This window comes from Cervus canadensis, chromosome 9 (genome assembly GCF_019320065.1).
Source record: "Cervus canadensis isolate Bull #8, Minnesota chromosome 9, ASM1932006v1, whole genome shotgun sequence".
NCBI lineage: Eukaryota > Metazoa > Chordata > Mammalia > Artiodactyla > Cervidae > Cervus > Cervus canadensis.
Genome location: NC_057394.1, coordinates 41,455,270 through 41,467,644, shown reverse-complemented (window position 1 = coordinate 41,467,644; position 12,375 = coordinate 41,455,270).

The following is a 12,375-nucleotide window of genomic DNA, read 5'->3' as shown; positions in this document are numbered from 1 at the left end:
CTTTAAAAAAAAAAAAAAAATAGGCATTTATCCTCAGCAAGTGGAAATTACCCATGTGGCCTACTTGCTTGGTTGAGTCTTACTGTGAAAGGTTATTGCCAATGCTATGTTCTACATGCTGCAATCAATATTTCCATTGTGTGAAACCATAATAGTCTATCGTGTTAAAGGTTTTCAGTTATGGCATTCAATTGTTTTTCACTGTTGCTGTTATTGTCTTTAAAATCTCTTCTTATTTAGTAACAAGTACCATTGGCTCTCCCTAGCCATAGGCTCTGCATCCTTAAATTCAACCAACCATGAATGGAATTTGAATCTATGGATGTGGAACCTATAAATATGAAAGACTGACTGTACTATGCTATTTTATATAAGACTTGAGTAACCACGGATTTTGGTGTCCATGGGGGGAGGGGCAGACTTAGAACCAATCCCCTCAGATACCAAGGGATACCTATATATGAACTATTATGAAATATTATTGCTTACATACCAGTAAAACCTATGTGTGTGTGTATGTACAAAATCTGACTCCCACAATAAAATTTTAAATATTTTGTCATTACATATTCATCAGCATTTCCTCTTTCATGTTTTCATCTTTAATTTTCAGAAATTTTATTACTTTGATAATACATTTTACTTTATAGCTAAGCATTAATTTAGAGCAAAAGAAGGGATAAATTGAAATACTCATATTTGTCTCTATTTTTATATATGTTTGTTTTTAATTACTTTTCTAGATTTTTTTTATTTTCAAATTTGTACAGTAATTCTTGCTGTGCCTCTTCCAGCCTATATCTGTGCTGAATTACCTAATATTTGTCTTATAAATGCAGTTACTTTTATTTCACTAAAGATTTATTCATTTAATTATTCAAAGAATTCATTACAGAGATGTTTGAAATCAACTGTGAAAGACAATTGTCAATTAGTTTCACTGGTTACTATACAGGAATAGTTGAGTTTACTTTACTAAAACTGTTAAAATAACTTCTCCAATTAGGAATGGTTATCAGAGAGTAACTTAAACATGCTATAAATAAAGGAGAAACTGTTTACCGGCCAAGTGAATCAGAGAGAAAACAGAATTGCAGATTATGGTAAAATGTTTTTAATGTAATATAAATTCAGAATATTTAAAGAAACAGCATATACTGTTTAAAAATAAGCTTATTATATAGTGATTCTATATTTTCCCAGTAGCATTGCCATCAATACCTCCTGCTCTTAAGAGTGCTTCTGTGCAATTAGCTTGCTTTTCATGATCCTAGGTCTTTATTTCTCATCCAGTTGTTTAAAAGCATTGTGTAGTTTGGGTTGTTTCTAGCAATGCCCATTGGAATAAAAATAAAGTACTTATGTTTTTGTTTTTTAGCTGACCTTCCATCTGTATAGAGCCAGAGAGTGGCAAATATACAAACAAAGAGAGACACAGAAGAATAAAATTTTTAAAGTGCTGTCATTCTTTTTGCTTTTATTTTTCAGGGCAAGTCCATCCTTTACCTCAGCAATAACTCTATACGCACTTATTACTATGCTCAGTCCAGTTCAGTCGCTCAGTTATGTCCGACTCTTTGCAACCCCATGAATCGCAGTACGCCAGGCCTCCCTGTCCATTACTAACTCCCGGAGTTTACTCAAACTCATGCCCATCAAGTCGGTGATGCCATCCAGCCATCTCATCCTCTGTTGTCCCCTTCTCCTCCTGCCCCCAATCCCTCCCAGCATCAGGGTCTTTTCAAATGAGTCAGTTCTTTGCATGAGGTGGCCAAAGTATTGGAGTTTCAGCTTCAGCATCAGTCCTTCCAATGAACACCCAGGACTGATCTCCTTTAGGATGGACTGGTTGGATCTCCTTGCAGTCCAAGGGACTCTCAAGAGTCTTCTCCAACACCACAGTTCAAAAGCATCAACTTTTCTGTGCTCAGCTTTCTTCACAGTCCAACTCTCACATCCTTACATGACCACTGGAAAAACCATAGCCTTGATTAGACTATGCTACATCCTCTCAAAACTCCCATCTGTATAAATGACTAATTAGTCTTCATTAACTTCTCCCAAAGCCTTATACACAGGGTTTAAACTGTGACTCAGTCAGATGACCTGAGTTAAAATTCTGCCTATGTCGGTTACTAATACTATTGTAAGGAATGAATAGGTTTTTCATCTCGTGCTTTATTTATCTCATTTATTTATGTTTCTTTATGTTTCTTTCAAAGTATTGCTAGATTCAATGAGTTAATAGTTTAGAAGATTTTAAAAAGTGATTGGCACATAGTAAAAATTACAAAAGCATTAGTAATGAGTTTCATGAGTTCTGTTTATACAATAGTGGTGTTTTGTTTTTCTGATTTTCCCCGCGTCCTTTCCTAAATGATGTGTGATAACATAAATACTTGGCTTTTATATAAACAAAAAGACCTTTTACTTATCTATTTCTGTGTGGTGGCATGCCTGCATAAATTTATTTCTAGCAGTATATGTGTTTTTAGTTGCTCAATCACGTCGGACTCTTTGAGATCCTATGAACTGTAGCCTGCCAGGCTTTTCTGTTCATGGGGATTCTCCAGGCAGTAATACTGGAGTAGGTTGTCAGGCTTTCCTTCAGGCGATCTTCCCAAGCCAGGGATGGAAACCAGGTCTCCCGCATCATGGGCAGATTCTTTGCTGTCTGAGCTACCAGGGAAGCCACTCCTGTCACTATAGGATCTATTCTATTATCTATACACTTGTCAATAGTTGAACACCATGTGTTATAGACACTGTTTTTCAAGGTTATCATGGTGTTTCTTAAATGTGACTGATATTGGAAATGACCTATTCCTCTACATGTAATTTAGTTAGCTGGGGCTCCCTGGACATGTGGAAATTGTGAAAAACGTGACAATTTCCAAATTGACAATGTTTAAGAGTCTAGACAATGATTTCATGAAAGCTGTTTCCTCACAGCCAGCTAGTCCTTTGTTCTACATTTCCATTTCTCACATCAGTTCTTTTCCACATTATACTAATTTCTGACATGAACCCTTTCAGTCATGTCTAAAAACTGTCCACTCCCATTAAATATCTAATGAGTTTTGGAATTTATTGAAAATTTAGTTGTTACCAGGAAGGAGTTCATGTCATTTGCAGCATTCCACTATCTTCTGTCTCCAAGTCCTACTTTTCCATATCTCTCCCTTTTCTCTGAGGCAACAAAATAAATCCTCCCTTGATTCATGCACAGAAGTTCAAACTTTCTTAAGAGCTGGTATTCTACCCCAGTTAATCATGGCAAAGAAGATTCAACCAAGGGAGGCCTCTTCTTGTGAGGAATATTCATACTTGCTGTTACAATGAACAAACAAACAAAACCCTTTTTTTTCTGACCTGTTCTGTAAATTAGCACTGCTTCAGATTTCATAAATCCCATTCACTGTATTAAACTTTCTCAAGTCACACCATTCAAACGGCCAGCCTTGATGGACATACTAGATAACTTTATACCTTTGCTAATAAAGTACAGGAATATGAAGATTTATCAGGGTCCTACAGAGAGTCTTGCCAAATAAAAGCTACAAGAAAGCTCAGCCCTAGAGTAAAAAAAAAAATAGATCCACTGAGCAAGGATGCCAGTAATACAGGCCATGGAACAGTCGATCTTTTGTGAGGCAACAGGATGGGTGAGTAAGTAGCTGAGAGGAGAATGATGACTTGTACTTTTCAGTCATGGAATACTCTGACTTTCTGATAGCCAGTATATGAGCTTTTGGTCTCCAGAAAGCAGGATGACAGTGACTAAAGGGAGAGTCCAAAGGTGGGAATAGGTAAGGCCCAGAGGAACTTTGTTGCTGTACATTATTCTGATTGGAGTTAAAGCTCCAGGGAAAAGAACAGGAGCTTACTCAACCAAGGAAGTCTTAGAACTGTGTTCTTTAAGAAACAGTTGAAATGAGGGAGCAATGTTAAATCCCATTCACTGTATTAAACTTCCTCAGATGTCTTCTGTCTTAAACTGTGTCAAGAAGAATGCTGTGGACCAGTCAATGAAATATTGCAGGACAAATGATTTCCTCATAATGAGGAGACATTTATTGTTCATCCTACATTCAATTGGGAGTACACTTTTTCTCCCATTTTTATATATTCTATTCAGTAAAGTATCTAAGTCTGGCCAATTAAGCAACCTATTAATATTATTATTATTATTATTATTTTTAGACACAGTGATTAGATGAGTTAGAATTATCTATAATATTTGCCATTTATCAATAATGATATTTTTGTGAACCTACCACTTAATGACAATAGCAATTTCTTCTTCAGCTTAAGCAAGACTAAGTTGGTTTTCTATTATTTGCAATTGAAAGATTACTGATTAATTCATCCTTCAATTAGAGCTAATAAAAGTCTATGATATGGCACAATAACATTAAAGACTCTATTATTTTTCAGCTTTCGTTTTAGCTTCATCTTTCTTCATGAGTCAAATAAGTATTACCATAATCTATAGCATAACTCAATGTCTTTAAATGTACAAGATGTAGGTTCATTACTACTAACAAATTCAGCTACTAAATGTTATGTCTTAATTAAAAGACAGGACTAAGTTCTAATTACAAATGAAGCTAAGTAAATGTTACATTAAGGGATATATGTTAGAAATGGATTTGAAAAGTTAATCATTTTATACTATACATGAATTTATTGATAGCTGAATGACATTTCAGAACAGAATCCAATAAGTTAACATAACACTGAAAAAAAAAAAAGATACATAATGAGAAACATCAAAAGTAGTAACACCAGAACTTCACTCTTAACAATTATGTGACTGTTCTACTTAAATTTAAATTTTTTAAATATTTTAAGTGACTGTTTCATTCATCCACTCTCTCAAACTAATTACTACTAATCTCTTTATTTTTGTTATTCTATATTTAGTTCTCATATCCAACCTATTACCTATTACCAAATTCTGTGATTTCTATCCTTTTTGTAGAACTTTACTTCAACTTATGTAAGCTCCCTTTGATTCTGGAGGTGGTATGGCTAGAGGACCTTGGTCCTTGTCTTCTTTGAAGAACATATTCAGCAAAAAAGACCAAGACTGTGAAATAGAGACAGTTTTTAAGAGAGGCAAAGTACATGTGGAAAAGCACAGAGGCAAACTGGAGTGAGCTGTGCACAATAGGGTTGGCTTAAGTTGCTTATATGCGGTAGCTTCCCAGGTTGTCTTTGGCCAGTCCTCTAGCTTGGGCTTTCATCTAATAAGGGCTCAATGCTCCTGCTGATCAACAGGAGGCCAGCTGCAGCCATTCAGCCTGGGCCCGATCTATCTCACTTTCTCTTCAACTGCACTGTTGTCCCTGCCCTGTTCACTCTCCATCCAGCACTTAGAACTTATTTTTTATTTTAAATGCATGTCATATTATGTTATTCATTAGCTAGAATCTGCTCAACAACCTTCTATTGCCATGAGAATAATATCTATTAATATATTTCCTTAAAGAATCTACATGATTTGAAAATTTTAATGTATTTTTGTCTCATCTCTCCCTTGTCTTCTACACTCCAGACATAGGGGCCTTCATTTAGTGACATGAAAGTCAAGTTCTTCCCTATCTTGGGATCAGCACACAAGCAGTCTTGTATCTTGAGCATGCTTCTTCTAACCTCTTCACCTAATTAACCATGTTCAGATCTTAGCTTGTACATCATCTCCTCAGGACATACCTCCATTTGATTCTTAACTACATTACATCCCCATATTCTATGCTCTCTGAAAACTGTAAGCCTCTTTGTACCAGTAATATGACTTCTATCTATTTATTTGTTGTTCATAATATATCCATCTTTCCAACTAGAATATGAGCTTACTGATGTCAGGAATCATGTCTATCTTTTTTAATGTTATGTTTCAAATACTGAGTACAGTAGTTGGCACATGGCAGACATTCAATAAATAATACTTTCAATTCCTAAATGAATGAATGCTCACTCTATCATTGTTGGATAATGTAGTTTTAAGTGTGGTCTGGCTACAGGGAGTGGAATTTGATAGCTAAACTCATTTCAAAATGTTGTGTTCTCATTTATTCAACCACTTATTATAAATCAGTACATTTATATTCTGATTTATGTACTTCATGCTTTATGAACTTCCCAGACTGAAACATCATCTGGGACATGGTCAATCTTGGGTCAGTAGCAATTTTCTCAGCCTCAATACTCAAACTATGCACAATGGTAAATTCCCCAAGTTGGGTGCAAACATGTGTGGACTATTCTCAATGGCTAGCTGCCGGCCTAGGTTGAAAGTTAGTCTTCTTATTGAACATTTATTCTAAACTCTATGGTATAGTATAGATCAGATAGAATTTACTCTGATTGTTTGGGTATAGAAACATTACCTAATAGACTACTTCTACAGTAATATGTACTCCCAATTCAGCAAAGAACATCTAAAAACTTGTTAGAATATAACCTTTTAGAATTCTGCAATCTAAGTATAAAGGGATTTTCCCACAGCTTCTTAGGCAGAAAGAAAAGCTTACCAAAAAAGGATTTTTCTTTAAAATTTTATATTTTTATTCTCAGACTCTGGGAACTAAATGAGAATAGTGTAGCTTCTACCAACTAATGAGAAAAAGGGTCAGAAATCTAAAGCTGTATAACTGGTCAACAGTTAAGATAATATTTGCCTGTCATTGTTAAAGAAACCTACATGCAAGAACTCAAAGCATATTTCATCTGTGCATCCTGTCTAAAGAGAACACTTGGGAAAAGATACTAGCACAAATTCTTCCTGAAACTACAGACTGAGGAAAATAAAGTTGTAAATAACAAAACTTTATTATATATGTATATATACACACATACATATACACACACATACAAAGTGTATGTGTATATATACATATATAGTGTATGTGTGTATATGTATACATACATATATATAGTGTATATTTACATATATAGTGTATGTACATATGAATTAAAGTCCCATATGTCTATGGAATGTATAATATAATCATTAAATATGCATTCCTAACACAGTATTGACTGGGGGATTTTTGCAGACTAACACCTGTGGTGTTAATACACCTCTGATCAATAATGTATTAAAATAAAATAATGGGTTAAAATAAAAATGACATACTGGAGGAAGGTGTGTACTATTAGAATATTATAAATGAAAGCAGATCTTTTCAGAGATTCAACCACAATTACTCAACTGATTTCCTTTTAGACCTTCTGAAAATTATACCTGTCCAACTAGATATACTAAAACTAAATCTCTTAGGGGTGGGCTAGGCATGTGTGTTTTGTCATTTTAACTCCTCCACTGTACCACTAATCTGTTTTTGTTGCCAACTTTGTCATCTGTGCAAATTGACATAAATCCACACTTATAAACCATAGCTCTAAGTGGTTTTATGTGCTCTATGGCTTGTCTTTCCAAGTCGCTCCCTGGCGATAATCCGAGTCTATCTCTTCCTCAGTTATGTGCGGGGTCTGGTGCTCCTCTGCTCTCTCATTCTTCAACCACTTGTATGACCTCATAGTCCACTTAAGTCCAGCATGTCTCTGGTTGAAATTCACAAATAGTTTTGATATGGTCCAGGGCTATCATTCTCTAATCTTTAAGTAGGTGTAGTAAAAACTATTCCCTTAGATTTCAAAACTTCTATGTTAAGATTTAAGGTTTAAGACTAAAGAGACTCTGGACTACATTCTAGGTCAATAAGCTAAGTGGAAACAAAGAAGCAAGAATGATCCAACTATTTTGGCAAACTAGAAGGCATTTCTACAGTAGCTTTATCTCCATGTTCATACCTTTCCACCTCGAGAACAGTAGTAACTAACACTTACTTTGTACTCTCTCTGAGCCAAGCTAGGGTATACTAGCATTCATGTGTGCTAAGTCACTTCAGTTGTGTCTAACTCTTTGCAACCCTAGGGACTGTAACCTGCCAGGCTCCTCTGCCCGCGGGATTCTCCAGGCAAAGATACTGGACTGGGTTGCCAGGCCCTCCTCCAGGGGATTCCCGATTCAGGGACTGAACTCACATCTCCTGCAGCTCCTACCCTGCAGGTGGATTCTTTACAACTGAGTCACCGGGGAAGTCCAGGGTTTACTAGATGCCCAGTTAAATTTGAATTTCAGATATACAATAAATGTATATTTACTATAAGTGTGTGTGCCTCAGATATTTCATGGGACATAACTAAAATATTATTTGCTGTTTATCTGGAATACAATTTTAATTAATTGACCTATATTTTTATTTGCTAAATCTGGCAACCCTATGTCAAGCTCTATTACAAAACAATACAAGGAGGCAGTGATAAAACAGAACAGAGTTCTATTGTAGAAAAGTCTATAGTCAGAATAATCAATCCGCATGTCTGTTTTGATTACAGTGATGATGGGTGATGGAGTTTTCAGATGTGTCTCTGGGTTAATGGGAGATATATTGCTGTATCTAATTTTATTATTTTTTTTAATATAACAGATTTGGAAAGTTAAAATAGAGGAAGGAACAAAGCAAATGACAAAGAACAAATTTTTATAGTTATGTTTGGAGAATCAAAATTAAACTAAGACAAAATGCACCTTAGCTTTTAAAGATGTTCCTGCATCTATTAGAATAAGTCTATGCCATTGTGTATGAGGCTTGTTCCAAGTGACTGATCATAAATTTGAGGCTAAAACTGTCTATATTGGGAAAGGGTGTTGTGAACCTATTCCTAAATTCATATGGGTCAAGATATCTAAGAAATTTTTAACAATTTTTCTTTTTTCATTTTCAGTTCTTCAGCGTATTCCTCTGTTCAAGGGAAATGCTAAAAATAAAGCAGGACTTCCCTGGTGGTGCAGTACACAGGAATTCACCTATTGCAGAATCCCTTGTACACATTCCAATAAAGCATTCAAAGAGAGATACTGGTTTAAAAATACCATTTCTTGTCCCAGCATAAAAGCACAAGGGAAAGGAAGTTCAATCTTTTTTTTTTTTTCCTTGACGCTAAAACTCTAAAGCTTCAGGAAATTTCTTTATTACTTAGTACTGTATGTTCTAATCAAGCATAAAACAGGAAAGTGACTACTATCAAAGGACCCATAAAAAGAGTTTATGATGTTTCAGAATCAGACAACATAAAAAAGGACATATTCAAATTAGAAACACTATTATAAAGTGTGATTCTATAAGGAATCTCCATAACGGTCTTAATAATGTGATTAAAGAGATAAAGTAATAGCAATATACACAAGTACTAATTAGAACATTGAAACTATTACGCCTCATGTGGGAGACAAGTCATAAAATTCAAAGAATATTTGTAAGAAACACTATCAGACTGTCTTTTAAGTTTTTTAGTGCCTGAGGCTGATTTTGTGAACTTGTGGTATGAGTTGAAAATGTTTAAGAGAATTCAACTGGCCTAATAATGCATGCTTGCTTCAGAGTCTCATTATAATATAAAAATTAATTTAAAGCTATAATTTTCTCCACTAGATTCAATGGCACAGTTTATGTAAAATCTAGAAACTGATCCAAATTCCACAGCATTCCAGACAACAAAACTACACTTTAAAAAATCTGTGTACTATTACCATGCAGCCATAAATTTCTTGAGGCTAGAAGTGATGATAAATAGGAGTAGTTATATAATTAAAGCATGCTTAGAACAATACATTTATTGTATTATCAATTTTTAAAATTTTTATTTGAAAAGTGTATCTAAAGTAAGCACATAATATAAAATATAGAAAATGCAGTTGAAAATATTATTTGAGCAATTCAGAGCAAAGGAAAAACAAAAATACAAATCCAGGGTTTCTATGTAGTCATTTCTTAACATGGGGGCATAGCTTAGGCTATCTACTTTATAGTAGTTAGGGTAAGAGAAATATAGTCAATGAAATCACTTTCACTAATAATAGTTGATGTCCTGACAAAAAGCGATAATCCCTTAATTGGGTAAACTTTTATTTTCAATACATATTATACTCTTCTCCAGGAGGCTCAAACAGTAACACACAGTAAACATTTGAAAAACTTGTAAGAAAAGTAACCTTATTAACTTTCTTTCTTGCTTTAGCCAATAGACTTCTTAGTAAAAGGTACTTTTTTTTTTCTTTTTACCCTAAAACACCTATTAACAATACCCAGAGAAGACTTTCCTCAAAAGGCATTTGGAAAGCCTGAATTAAATTATTCACAATTGCCAGAAGGAGAAACAAAGTTGTACTCAACAGAGGATGAGACATCTTCAATGACAAGCAGAAATTTCACTTGTATGTTTATATAAAGATGATAAAGAAACATATAGGTAGTCCCCAACTTACAATGGTTCAGTGTATGATTTTTTTTTTTACTTTACAGGTGGTGAGAAAGCTATACACATTCAGCAGAAACCATACTCTGGATTTTGAATTTTGATCTTCTCCCTGACTGGAGACATGCAGTATGAAACTCTCTCCTAATAGTAGGCAGCAGCTGCAAGTCATAACTCCCCATTAGCCATGTGATCATGAGGGTAAACAGCCTATACACTAACAATCATTCTGTACCCACACAACCTTTCTGTTTTCCACTTTCAGTAGAGTATCCAATAAGTTACATGAGATACCCAACACTCTCATAAAATCGGTTTTGTGTTAGATGATTTTTTCCAACTGTGAACTAATGTAAGTGTTCTGAGCATGTTTAAGGTAGGCTAGACTAAACTATGACATTAAGTTGTTATGTGTATTAAATGCATTTCACTCACAATATTTTAAACTTCTGATGAGTTTATTGGGCTTTAACCCTATTTTAATTGAGGGAAGATCAGTACTTAATGATAGTCTCAAGGAGCCAATTCCAGAACAGAGTGAAGTGATTTTATAATGGAGGTTAGACTGAAATTCTCACAGCATTTGCAATTATAGCAAAGATTTTCACAGACTTCTTTTAATAAGAGCTTTCAGAATAGTCAATAATATAAAAACTGAGTGAAAGTCATCAAAAGCAATATTAAGAGAAGCAAAATAATGAAGATAATGTTGTTAAGTTGCTGCTAGTCTTGAACAAAGTGGAGAAAAATAAACTTTATGGCAGACATAGATTTAAAGGCTGGACTGCATGTCCATCAGGCTGACCACTATATACTGCATTTTTCTAAACTGTGGAGATAAATAAAGGTGATTTATGCCCCCATCAGCTGGTGTATGTGGCTGATTAATAACGGACTGATATGCTTTAAAGCCAGCTCATCCAGATATAGAGCTAATACTTCATAAATGTTGAGGAGTCTGATAAAAACATTTTTTCTGAACAAAAAGGCCACATACTGGCATTCAGACTTCATAACTTATTCAACTTCACTCATCAGTAAGGTTGTGGTGATGATTAAATGGTGTAAAAGTGTGTGCCTAGAAAGTAGCAAATGCTGTGAAAGCTTTTTATTAATAACAATAATGATGGTGATGATGACAATGATAGTGGTGGTGTTGATGACAGTGGAGATATAAATAACCTGAAACACAGACAAGATTTCAACTAAAAATTAAATTCTAAATATCTTGTCAATTTCAGACAAAAAGGGAAAAGTTTTTCATGTAGATGAATAATTTACCATGGCACAACGGTGATCTTAGATGTCTCTGTATAGGTCACACAAACCAAACTCAACAGCATTCTCAACCAAGACTCAGTGGATACCCTCTGGGTCTTCCAGGAACATGCACAGTCAGATCTGTGAGAAGGTATCACAGGGCCATTTCACATCTACCTCTATATCTCCTGGGAGGCTCGCTCTCATATAGGAGACTGCCATGAAGCACTCTAAGGCGTGGAAATTTACATCTCCCATATAAAACCACTTCACCGTAGTCTAGAATTATCTTCTTGATGACTGAGAAAATCCCTGGCTCATGACACCAGCTATCTGGTGCCTCTGGTTCAAAGTTGTCTTCTGGTGACACAAGTCATGAACAGCATGCTGATCCTGCTTATACTCTGTGTAAGTGATAAACTACCTAAAACCATTTGGTCAAGTTATCACCTTCCAGGCTGCATATATGGAATTTTGGCAAAGCTACCTAGCAGCTTCAGTGGTCACTGATGCTTACCGACTACTTGACTTCCTGACAAGGCAAAGAATTCACCCCAACTTAGGACAGCTGTGTAACAAGATGAAAATTCTGCAGTATATTGAGCAAAATGAAAACCTATTGTCTGTATAAATGACATAATATGTATTTATAACAATTACTTGTAAAGCAGCTCACATCATTATGCTGACAGAATAATGATAGGAAAGTTAATAAAGTAATGATAGAAGCAGTAATGATAATAAAATATTTAATATTTACAAAATATATTCTGCTAAATCTTTAAC